Below are 11,037 nucleotides of genomic sequence, written 5' to 3' on the forward strand. Positions count from 1 at the left end.
TTGCTCGTGCAGCCTGAAGGGACTTGTTGACAGAGAGGAGTGCAGTCTCCGTTAAGTGGCCAGGTCTGAAGCCGGACTGGTGGGGGTCCGGCAGGTTATTCTGAGAGAGGAAGGAAGAGAGTTGGTTGGAGGCGGCTCGTTCAATGGATTTAGATAGAAAAGGAAGGAGAGATACCGGACGGTAGTTTTGAATGCAGGAGGGGTCTAGAGTGGGTTTCTTTAGGAGCGGGGTGATGTAGGCCCTCTTGAATGATGAGGGAAAGCAGCCAGAGGACAGAGAGGAGTTAACAAGGGAGGTGACAAACGGGAGGATGTCAGGCGTGATTGCCTGAAAAAGGTTTGAGGGGATGGGGTCCAGGGCACAAGTAGTAGGGCGGTGGGAGAGCAGGAGGTGAGACACATCAGCATCTGTAAGGGGACAGAAAGAGGAGAAACAGGGGGCAGCAATGGAGGCAGGCACAGAAGTGGTGGTGGTCGCGAAGGTGCTGCGGATATCGGCAACCTTCTCGTCAAAAAATATCGCAAAGTCATCAGCAGTGAGCGAGGACTGAGATGGTGGGGGAGGTGTGCTGAGGAGAGAGGAGAAAATGGAGAACAGTTGACGAGGGTTAGAAGTGGAGTTCTGGATTTTTGTTTGGAAGTAATTTCTTTTGGCAGTGGTGATAGCGGAGGAGAATTCTACCAGGAGAGACTGGTAGGAAGACAGGTCCGATGGGTCTTTTGATTTCCTCCACTTCCTCTCAGCTGCACGTAGGCTGGGCCTGGAGGAACGTAGAAGGTCAGAAATCCATGGGCTGGGAGGGGAGGATCGAGCAGGCCGGGAGACAAGAGGACAGAGAGAATCAAGGGCTGAGTGTCAAGCTCATCAAGGAAACTTCCCAGGGCACCTGGAGGACGATAAACAACGACAATATAAAGTTTAACAGGGTGAGTAATTGAGACAGCGTGACATTCAAAGGTGGATAGGGATAGGTCAGTGAGGGAAATGGGAGGGAATTTCCACGAAGGGGAGATCAGCAAGCCAGTGCCACCTCCACGGCCAGAGGGCCGGGGGGTGTGTGAGAAGGAGAAGGAGGATGAGAGGGCAGCGGGGGTGGCGGTGTTCTCTGGTGTAATCCAGGTCTCGGTGAGGGCAAGGAACTGTAGGGACAGGAGGGAGGCATAACCAGTAATGAAGTCAGCCTTCCGTGTGGCAAACTGGCAGTTCCATAGCCCCCCTGCAACTGTGAAGTTGTCACAGGGGGTCAGTGAGGGGTAGCAGAGGTTGGTGGGGTTCTGTCGCCATGGAGGGCCACGTCGCTGGAAGCGTATTCTGAAGGGGAGAGAGCAGACCGTAATGGAGTGCTGACACACCATACCATTCCAAATGGAAGCGTCGCTCTGAGCATGCCTATATAAACTGCTAATTACTAATGCAAACTAGTGATCTAAAAATTATCCTAACAATTGCAGCGTCCAAAGTATCTTAACTGATTCTGATCACCTAATCAGAATAACAGAACCTAGCGAAACTGCCGGGGGCTGGTGAAAAACACACGAGATTTGCTAACTAATAACAGAAAATGCAACACACCTGGTCTAACTAACGCAGTAATTTGACAACAAATCTACAACTGCTGATAGACTAACAAGGTTTCCTTATTACCTACTGCTCACACGCAAAAAACACAGAAACAATACTTAAGTTCCCTGGAGGTCTTCAAGTACACACGGCTAGTGGAAAAAATGCGTGTCCTTTCCCGTAGCCAATTCCGAACCCACTTTGAAATAGCTCCGACAATTCCTATCATCCTCATTTTGATAATGAGTTTGTCATGTGGTACCTTATCGAATGCTTTCTGAAAATCTTACATGTGATACAAGTTAGACTGACAGGCCTGTAGTTTCCTAGATAGGTACGGTCACCTTTCTTATATATTGGCATTATATTACCTTGTTTCCAGTCATCTGGTATTTCTAAAGGCTGTCTAAAAATACTTGCCCATGGTTTAAAAATGATCTCACTTGAGTGATCTCTTTGAGTACCCTTAGGAATATGCCATCTGCACCTGCTGCCTTATTTGTCTTTAGTTTATGTAATTTATCCAGTAATTTATCCCTTTATGCCCCATCTCAATATTGCCTAAGACATTGATAGTATTGATTATGCCTTCCGGCCTACTAGTAACCTCATCCCTGGTAAAACTCTCAACAAAGTAGCCATTTAAGGCCTCAGCAATATCATTATTTTTATACAGCAGTTCTCCTTTGTTATTCTTAATGCAGTTGACCTCTTCTTTCATTTTCCTTTTCCTACCTCAGTATTGAAAGAAGCAGTTGGGACTGCATTTAGTATCATCTGCGATTTGCCTTTCAAATTGCCTTTTGGCTAACCTTTAATTCTGTTTTAACCTTAGCCCGCATATTACTTACATTTATGCACCTTAGGAACAAATTTACACTGTACATCAAGTATAAATTGGACTTTGTGGAACCCCTCTTAATTTGCCAAAATACATCAAAACTTATTTTGGAATTGTCACTTGTCCCAACTGGTTCCATTACCTCTATCCTGCAAATTCTGTCTGAATCATTACTTATTACCAGATCTGAAATTGATTGCTGTCTCGAAGGCTGACTGCCATACTGTGTCAAAAAAGGTCATTTATAACATTGTAGGGTCCTCGCACAGGGCACCAAATTAACGTAGGGATTTTACTCTCTACGAAACCGGGGCGCCAATTAATGTTATGTAGCAGTATAACTGCAAAAAGTAATCAGTCTCATAAAATTACTGTTATCAGAAATATCTAACCACAAATTTAGTATTTTAATTAATAATTAAAATAACCAATATTCCTGAGTAAACATACCGATAACCTGAAGTTCTTCGAAAGACTGCTTTAACTCGGCTCTCATGTCTATGTGACGCCAAAACAGACACCGGGTTTAATAAAATGGGGATGTTCGCTGGTCCTTTTTCCGGGTGGAAAAGTTTGTTGCTGTTGTTCGTTGGTGAGCTTTGCAGGAGTAAACTGATGTAGCGTTCCGCGTTCACCAGTTTCCACTCGCTATAGGCCAAGAAGTTACCGCGAGGTAACTGGGTGTGTCCGTAGGCCTGGTAGTGCACTGTGCAGCATTCAGCATCTGTCCGAGTCCGAGTCCGAGCTGAAGCGAATCGCCAAAAAGGGTGCGTCGAAGAAGAGCAGAAGAGGAGAAAGAGAAAAAGAGGGATCCCGAGAACATGTCTTGCTCTTATACAGGAAAGTTTATTGCTCCCGCCATTACGGGATTGGCTGAACCAAGCTAGATGTCATGTGGGGTGGACATCGCGGAATTGTCCTGTGGGAGTTGTGGTTCCTACAACATCCAGAAATTCCTCCTCACTTTTTCCCTGTCCAGTCACCAGTTAATATTTGGGTAATTGAAGTCTCCCATGATAATCGTCTCACCTCCCTGTCAAGCTTGTTTTATATTTTTAAAGAGCATTATATTTACACTACTATCTGAAGCTTGTGGTCGGTAACACACTCCAATGTTAAGACCCTCATCTTCCTCCCCAATAAGCTTAATCCAAATATCCTCACGAGGCCTGTGTTGGTCAATTTCTGGAATCTCTTGCACACAAAGATTTTCTCTTACACAAACAGCCACAACCCCACCTCTCTTACTAGATCTGTCCTTCCGAATAAGTTTATACCCCTCTATATTATATTCATCCTCATCTTCATCCCCAAGCCATGTCTCTGTAATCCCTACAATGTCATAGCCCCAACTAATAATAACTGCATGAAGTTCCCCAAAAAAATTTTTTTAATGCTTCTAGCATTTAAACAAAGGCATTTCAGTTTGTTGCTTCTACACATCCTCTCCTATTCCTTCACTCCCTGCTGTCCCAAGCCACCATTACTTGATTTTTGCCCTGAAAAGTTTTTGTTATTGCTCTCACCATTACATGTAGCCTTTGCCATTTCCATCTCGGCAGTCTGTACCTCCCTGCCCATAACACTCTATGCTCCCTGCTCCGCCAAGTCCCTAGTTTAAATAATCCTATGCAACCCTAAGCATACGCTGACCCAGTGCAAACGTTCCCCTCTGGTTCAGGTGCAACCCATCACGCTTGTACAGCACACCCCTGCCCCAAAAGGAGTCCCAATGCCCCATAAACCTGTACCCTTCTCTCCGACAAAAATGTCCAAGCCACGTGTTAAACCTCCAGTTCTGCTTCCCTCTGCTTGCATGTGGTACAGGTAGAATTCCGGAGAAGACTACCATGGAGGTTCTGCCCCTTATCTTTTCTGTTAATTCCTCAAATTTGTCCTGCATAATCTCAAACCTGCCCTTACCTATGTCATTGGTCTCGACGTGGACCATGACAACTGGACCCCTCTCTGCTCTGGCCAGGAGCTGGTCTGTGCGCCAGGCAGGCAACACACATGCAAGATTCCTTTTCGCGGGCACAGACTATGCTGTCGACTCGCGGGCACAGACTATGCTGTCGCTAATTGAGTCCCCCACTATCACTATCTCCCGTTTCCTAAAGGATGTGGCCACCTGGGTGCCCTGAGGCTCATCAATCCTCCCACTCTCGGAGACAGGGGCCGGGTTCAATTCCTGCAAGGGCTGGAATCGGTTGGACACCACTACCTCCGGAGATACCGCCCATGTAGTGTGCACACCCTTTCCTTCACTTGCCCCCTTCTCACCCAACCCTCTTGTCCTGCCTGGTCTGAAGTCTGCCTCCTCCCGGCTGTGGTGTGCACACTAGTTCCCTAAAGGACATACTATGTAATTCCTGGAACTGTTCCAATTCTGAGCTATGCAATTGGCCTGTGAGCCGGCCCTCCAGAGCAAGATTCTTGATCTGGAGATGCTCAACAAGCTGACAACAGTGACAGACGAACGCCTCAAGGAAATCGTTTTCCAGCAGAGCGATCATTCTGCACCCCTCACATTGCTTCGGCCACATTTCTACCCCCCCTCATCTGCATTTAAACGTACTCTACATTGGGAGAATATTGAATAGCGATAACGTTGTAGGGCATTTTACATAAGTGTGCCTCTCTGCAGACCCCCAAAAGGAAACAGACAGTGATCAATACAGGACTATTGCTTCCATCATTGTGCTGCCTCTGCACAATTCTACCAGCTCAGTAGAATGCTCCCAGAACTGTTTTAAGCTGAAATAGTACTGTATAGATGATGGGTTTTCCACATACAGTGTTTGGTGTCTTTAGTTTTGTGGAAAATAGTTTTGTTACATCCCTAAGCATTTATGTATTCTTGCTGTGCTGCCATTTTGTCTTCCTGTGTTTTTCAGACAGTCCAGCAGGAGGCTTAATTGCTGTTTGAGCCTGATTGGGGGGCCGGCCCTATAAAAGGTGCCGGCTTGCGTCACTCCAGGTGGTTGGCTCACTTTGGGGGGGGGGAAACTTCGTTTCTGGTTCGTGGCTTCGTCGCAGCTGACACGCCACGCTTCGCGCTCGCCCACGTTCTCCTGCGTCTCTCAGAGTGAGAGGCTCGGAGCCAGGCCTGGAAAATTGGGTGGCTTCGTTGCGGCCTTCTGGCTTCTTTTGATCTTTCGTTTTGAATACTTATGTTTTTTTGTAATTATAATAAATTGATTATCTTTTTTCTTGACTAGTCGATTTTCTCGCTCAGCACTTAGTTTAGCTGCCTCAACCTGTAATTTACGCTCCTCTAAAGTATATTCCCGAAGCTTTAGTTCCTGCTCAGAAATATTGCTGGCAGCTGACAAAGCTGAAACAGGTGGAGAACTTGGAACATCCTCTCTAACGGAGAAAATGTCTTTAGCTATCAGACCGTCAAATACTGCCTTCAACAGTGTTTCCTTAAGCTTTTTATCATCTGATGTAAGGCTAATTGAGTACTGTTCTGCAATTTGGACTAACTGGTCCTTAGTGCAACTTTGCAACAGAACGTCGGAAGGACTCTGAATAAACTGCTCTACCACTGACATTTTAACTAATAGGCTACTATAACGCAAGCTACATTAAATCAAAGGGATACAAACGAAATGCAGAGGGAAATTCAGAAATAACCCACAAAAGATGGGTTTTACACATTTACCGCCGACGCCACGAAAACAACGTCCTTCGTCTAGCCGACAAAAACCCCTACAAATAAATCCAAAGTCTGCCGATGCTCAGTCCAAAAAAAAACACAAATAACTTGGCCAAACGAAAAAACAGTGCCATCGTTCAAAAACACAAAAACTGGAAAGAACAGCGCCGTAACCTTAACCCAGACTGGGTGAAACCCTGGACCCTACTTACCTACCCCAAAAATTAAACTAAGCCTCAAATATCTTCAAAGCGTACCAATTGAAGACTCACAAGGAATCTCCCCCCGGGTTTGCTTTCAAATAAACCCACTACCAAACCAAAGAAATAATCAAAAGGCTAACTTACCAGCGTTTCTCAGTTACAATGCGCTTCAATCCAGATTCAGAAAGGCGAAGAAAAAACGGACGGATGAGCACACTCAAATACGAAAATGGCCAAATTATTCAAAAAAGCGGATGAGCCAAAAGTTGGTAAAAAAAAACAATCGGGTTCAAAAAAAAAAAACGGACGAGCCCCCATTTTGTTATGTTCCCTGCTAGGGACAGGAAACTATAACAAATTACTAAATAAAGCAAGGGCAAGAAAACGGCAGACAACGGAGGATAACTTTAAAAAAAGATAATCAATTTATTATAATTACAAAAAAACATAAGTATTCAAAACGAAAGATCAAAAGAAGCCAGAAGGCCGCACCGAAGCCACCCACCCTACTCATCCTTCTGCTTCGCGGCAGACTTACCGGAATGCAAAGTCCGATAAGCCTCCGCCTCCGCCTCCGTCATCTAATAGTGAGTCTCGTGAATGCTACTATTGCCACGAAATTGGCCATCTCATTTCTGTATGTCCTGCTTTAAAAAAGAAGAACGCGGCTTTGAAACAAAAAGGTGCAAAAGGTTCTGGTTGCGTGAGCAACTCCGTTCACTCACATAGTGAAATAGATCAAGGTTATGAACCGTTCAGTTTTGAAGGAATGGTCTCACTCACAGGGCGTGAGGAAGACAACATTCATGTTAAAATGTTACGAGACACAGGTTCGGTTCTTTCTTCTGCTTTGCCATTTTCAGAGGAAATATATTGTGGTTCGGATGTACTCGTTCAAGGTATTGAACTAGGACATTTAAAAGTTCCTTTGCACTCGGTGTATCTTAAAAGTGATTTCGTTTCTGGGTGTTTTAAAGTGGCTGTTCGTCCGCAGCTGCCCATGGAAGGGTTCGGCCTTCTAATTGGGAACGATATAGCTGGCGGAAAAGTTCTTCCTCTTCCTGAAGTTGCCTTTGACACACACTGATGTGGACTCTAGTTTGGCTGGAGCCTTTCCAGTGTGTGTAGTAACTAGAGCTCAAGCCCGCAAGTCTAACACCGACTTGTCGAAAACGTTTATGTCACTGGAGAATCCATTCACGCCTTCTCGTCCCAGATCTTCAGCACATCGGTCACTGTCTACGTCCGGTGGTGCTGAAGTTCCGAATTCGGCCCGGTCGCTGTCCACGCACCGTGGTGCTGAAATTTCAACCTCTGCCCTGTCGTTGCCTATTGACAGAGACTTGATAATTCGTGAACAGAAAAAAGATCCGTCTTTAGCCAAGTGCCGTGCTTCTGCTGCTGGGAAGGGAGATGTAGTGAATAAATCCGTGGCATATTACTGGGAGAATGGCTTGTTGATGCGAAAGTGGACTCCATCTCAGAGTCAAGACTTGGGTTGGAATACAGCTTGTCAACTGGTGGTCCCTGCTAAATTTAGGCTACATGTTTTGATGTTGGGGCATGATCATGACTTTGCTGGTCATCTAGGCGTTAAGAAAAGTTACCATCGTATCCTACGTTATTTCTTTTGGCCTGGCCTCAAATCTGATGTGGCAAAACACTGCCGTTCGTGCCATCGCTGCCAAATGGCAGGGAAACCTAACCAAGTTATTCCACCTGCTCCACTTTGTCCAATTCCGGTTATGGGAGAACCATTTGAACGTATCATTTTGGATTGTGTAGGACCTTTGCCAAAAACAAAATCTGGGCATAGGTTCCTGTTGACAATCATGTGTGCCGCTACACGCTACCCAGAAGCTGTTCCGCTGCGCTCAATAAAGGCAAAGCCAGTAGTGAAGGCGCTGGTTCGTTTCTTCTCGACTTTCGGACTGCCTAAGGTCATACAAACTGATCAGGGATCCAACTTCCTGTCTCGCTTGTTTAAACAGGTGTTACAGCAGCTGTCCATCAAGCACCAAACCTCCAGTGCTTATCATCCAGAGTCTCAAGGGGCTCTGGAAAGATTCCATCAGACTCTGAAGTCCATGTTCCGCACTTACTGTTTTGATTCCGTTCGAGAGTGGGATGAGGGCCTCCCACTGCTTTTGTTTGCAGTGCGTGAGACGACTCAGGAGTCACTGGGGTTCAGTCCAGCTGACCTGATCTTTGGCCATTCAGTCCGTGGTCCGCTGAAGTTGTTGCGTGAGCGGTGGGACACAGAGACCACTGACCAGCAACACAATGTGTTAGACTATGTCTGTGCGTTCCGTGAGCGCCTGCGCAAGGCCTGTGCTTGCGCTCAGGAAGCTTTGTCTTCAGCCCAGTTGAAGATGAAGACTCGATATGACCACAAGTCTGTTCACCGTCATTTCCAGGCCGGTGACAGAGTTTTAGTGCTGTTGCCTGTGCTTGGGTCTGCCCTACAGGCAAAGTTTTTGGGACCTTATGAAATTGAGTCTAAGATCAGTGACACCGACTATGTCCTTCGTACGCCAGACAGGCGGCGTAAAACCCGAGTGTGTCACATCAACATGTTAAAGTCGTATGTTTCCAGGGAGCCTGAACCTAAGACTGAGAGTGTGTGTCCTGTGCCTGTTGCTTCTGCAGCTCCTGTGGTCTCCTCCTATTCCCCAGAGGAGGATGGCCTGAGTTTCCGTGATGTGCCTGTTTCGTGTCCCCGCCTTCCGAATTCAGGGATTTTGGAAGAATTGCCTCATTTTCTCTCTCACTTGTCAGATTCTTGTGCTAAGGATGTCCAGAGGTTGATAGAATCCTGTCCTGGTTTGTTCTCAGATGTTCCCTCGCGGACTAATGTCCTTAGTCACGACATCAATGTGGGTGACCATCCGCCCATTAAACAACATGCGTATCGTCTGAATCCCACAAAGAGAGCAATTATGAGTTCTGAAGTGCAGTATCTTGTGGATCACGGGTTAGCTGAACAGAGTTCCAGTGCTTGGAGCTCCCCGTGTATTTTGGTTCCGAAGCCTGATGGAACAGTTCGTTTCTGCACAGATTACAGGAAGGTGAATGCTGTGACTAAACCAGACTCTTTTCCACTTCCACGCATGGAAGACTGTGTGGACAGAGTCGCTTCAGCGCGGTTTGTCAGTAAGCTTGACTTGTTGAAGGGCTACTGGCAGGTCCCGCTGACACCTCATGCAGCTGAAATCGCAGCATTTGTTACTCCCGACTGCTTTATGCAGTATTCAGTCATGGCGTTTGGGCTGCGCAATGCACCGGCCAGCTTCCAACGTCTGATGTGCAAAGTTTTAGCTGGCATACAGAATTGTGAGGTGTACTTAGACGACATCGTTCTTCACTCGTCATCTTGGTCTAATCACCTTGAATTACTCAACACCGTGTTCCATCGGCTCTGTGATGCCTCCTTGACCTTGAACTTGGCCAAATGTGAATTTGGTAAAGCCACTGTTACCTACCTGGGTAAACAGGTTGGTCAAGGTGAGGTTCGGCCTGTGGAGGCCAAGATTCTTGCCATCGTTGAGTTCCCGACTCCAAAAACCAAGCGTGAGCTACGCCGGTTTTTGGGGATGGCTGGCTACTATCGTAGTTTCTGCCGGAACTTCTCTGATGTTGTGTTGCCCCTTACAAATTTACTTCGTAATTCTTGTGATTTTGTGTGGTCTGGTGATTGTGAGGCTGCGTTTCAAAACGCCAAGGCGTTGCTCTGCAGTTCTCCGGTGCTTGCGGCGCCGAACTTCGACCTGCCTTTTAAGCTTGAGGTTGATGCAAGCGCAACTGGCGCTGGTGCTGTCCTTCTTCAGGAGGGTCCAGATGGACTTGATCACCCCGTCTGTTACTTTTCAAAAAAGTTCTTAAAACATCAGTTGAACTATAGTACCATTGAAAAGGAAGCACTAGCCCTGTTGTTAGCTCTGCAACATTTTGAAGTGTATATTGGTTCCACCGCAGCACCTGTATGTGTGTACACCGACCATAACCCCCTTGCTTTATTTCTCCAGGATGAAGAATGCTAATCAGCGCATTATGCGTTGGTCACTATACCTGCAAGGCTTCAACCTGGAGATCCGTTACAAGAAGGGGTGTAATAACATTCTGGCGGACACATTATCTCGCTCTTATCAATAAGAGGATTTTAGTGTTGATTTGTGATCAACATTATATGTTGATTTTTGGTGATGGGGGTGTTACATCCCTAAGCATTTATGTATTCTTGCTGTGCTGCCATTTTGTCTTCCTGTGTTTTTCAGACAGTCCAGCAGGAGGCTTAATTGCTGTTTGAGCCTGATTGGGGGGCCGGCCCTATAAAAGGTGCCGGCTTGCGTCACTCCAGGTGGTTGGCTCACTTTGGGGGGGGGGACTTCGTTTCTGGTTCGTGGCTTCGTCGCAGCTGACACGCCACGCTTCGCGCTCGCCCACGTTCTCCTGCGTCTCTCAGAGTGAGAGGCTCGGAGCCAGGCCTGGAAAATTGGGTGGCTTCGTTGCGGCCTTCTGGCTTCTTTTGATCTTTCGTTTTGAATACTTATGTTTTTTTGTAATTATAATAAATTGATTATCTTTTTTTAAAGTTATCCTCCGTTGTCTGCCGTTTTCTTGCCCTTGCTTTATTTAGTAATTTGTTATAGTTTCCTGTCCCTAGCAGGGAACATAACAGTTTGGTGTCATTGCTGGCGTACTACACTGGCAGAGATAACATCAGCAGGAAAATTGTTGTTACCGCTGTCTTGTGACTCTTTATTTGATGATC

The sequence above is a fragment of the Conger conger genome, chromosome 3, assembly GCF_963514075.1.
Source record: "Conger conger chromosome 3, fConCon1.1, whole genome shotgun sequence".
NCBI lineage: Eukaryota > Metazoa > Chordata > Actinopteri > Anguilliformes > Congridae > Conger > Conger conger.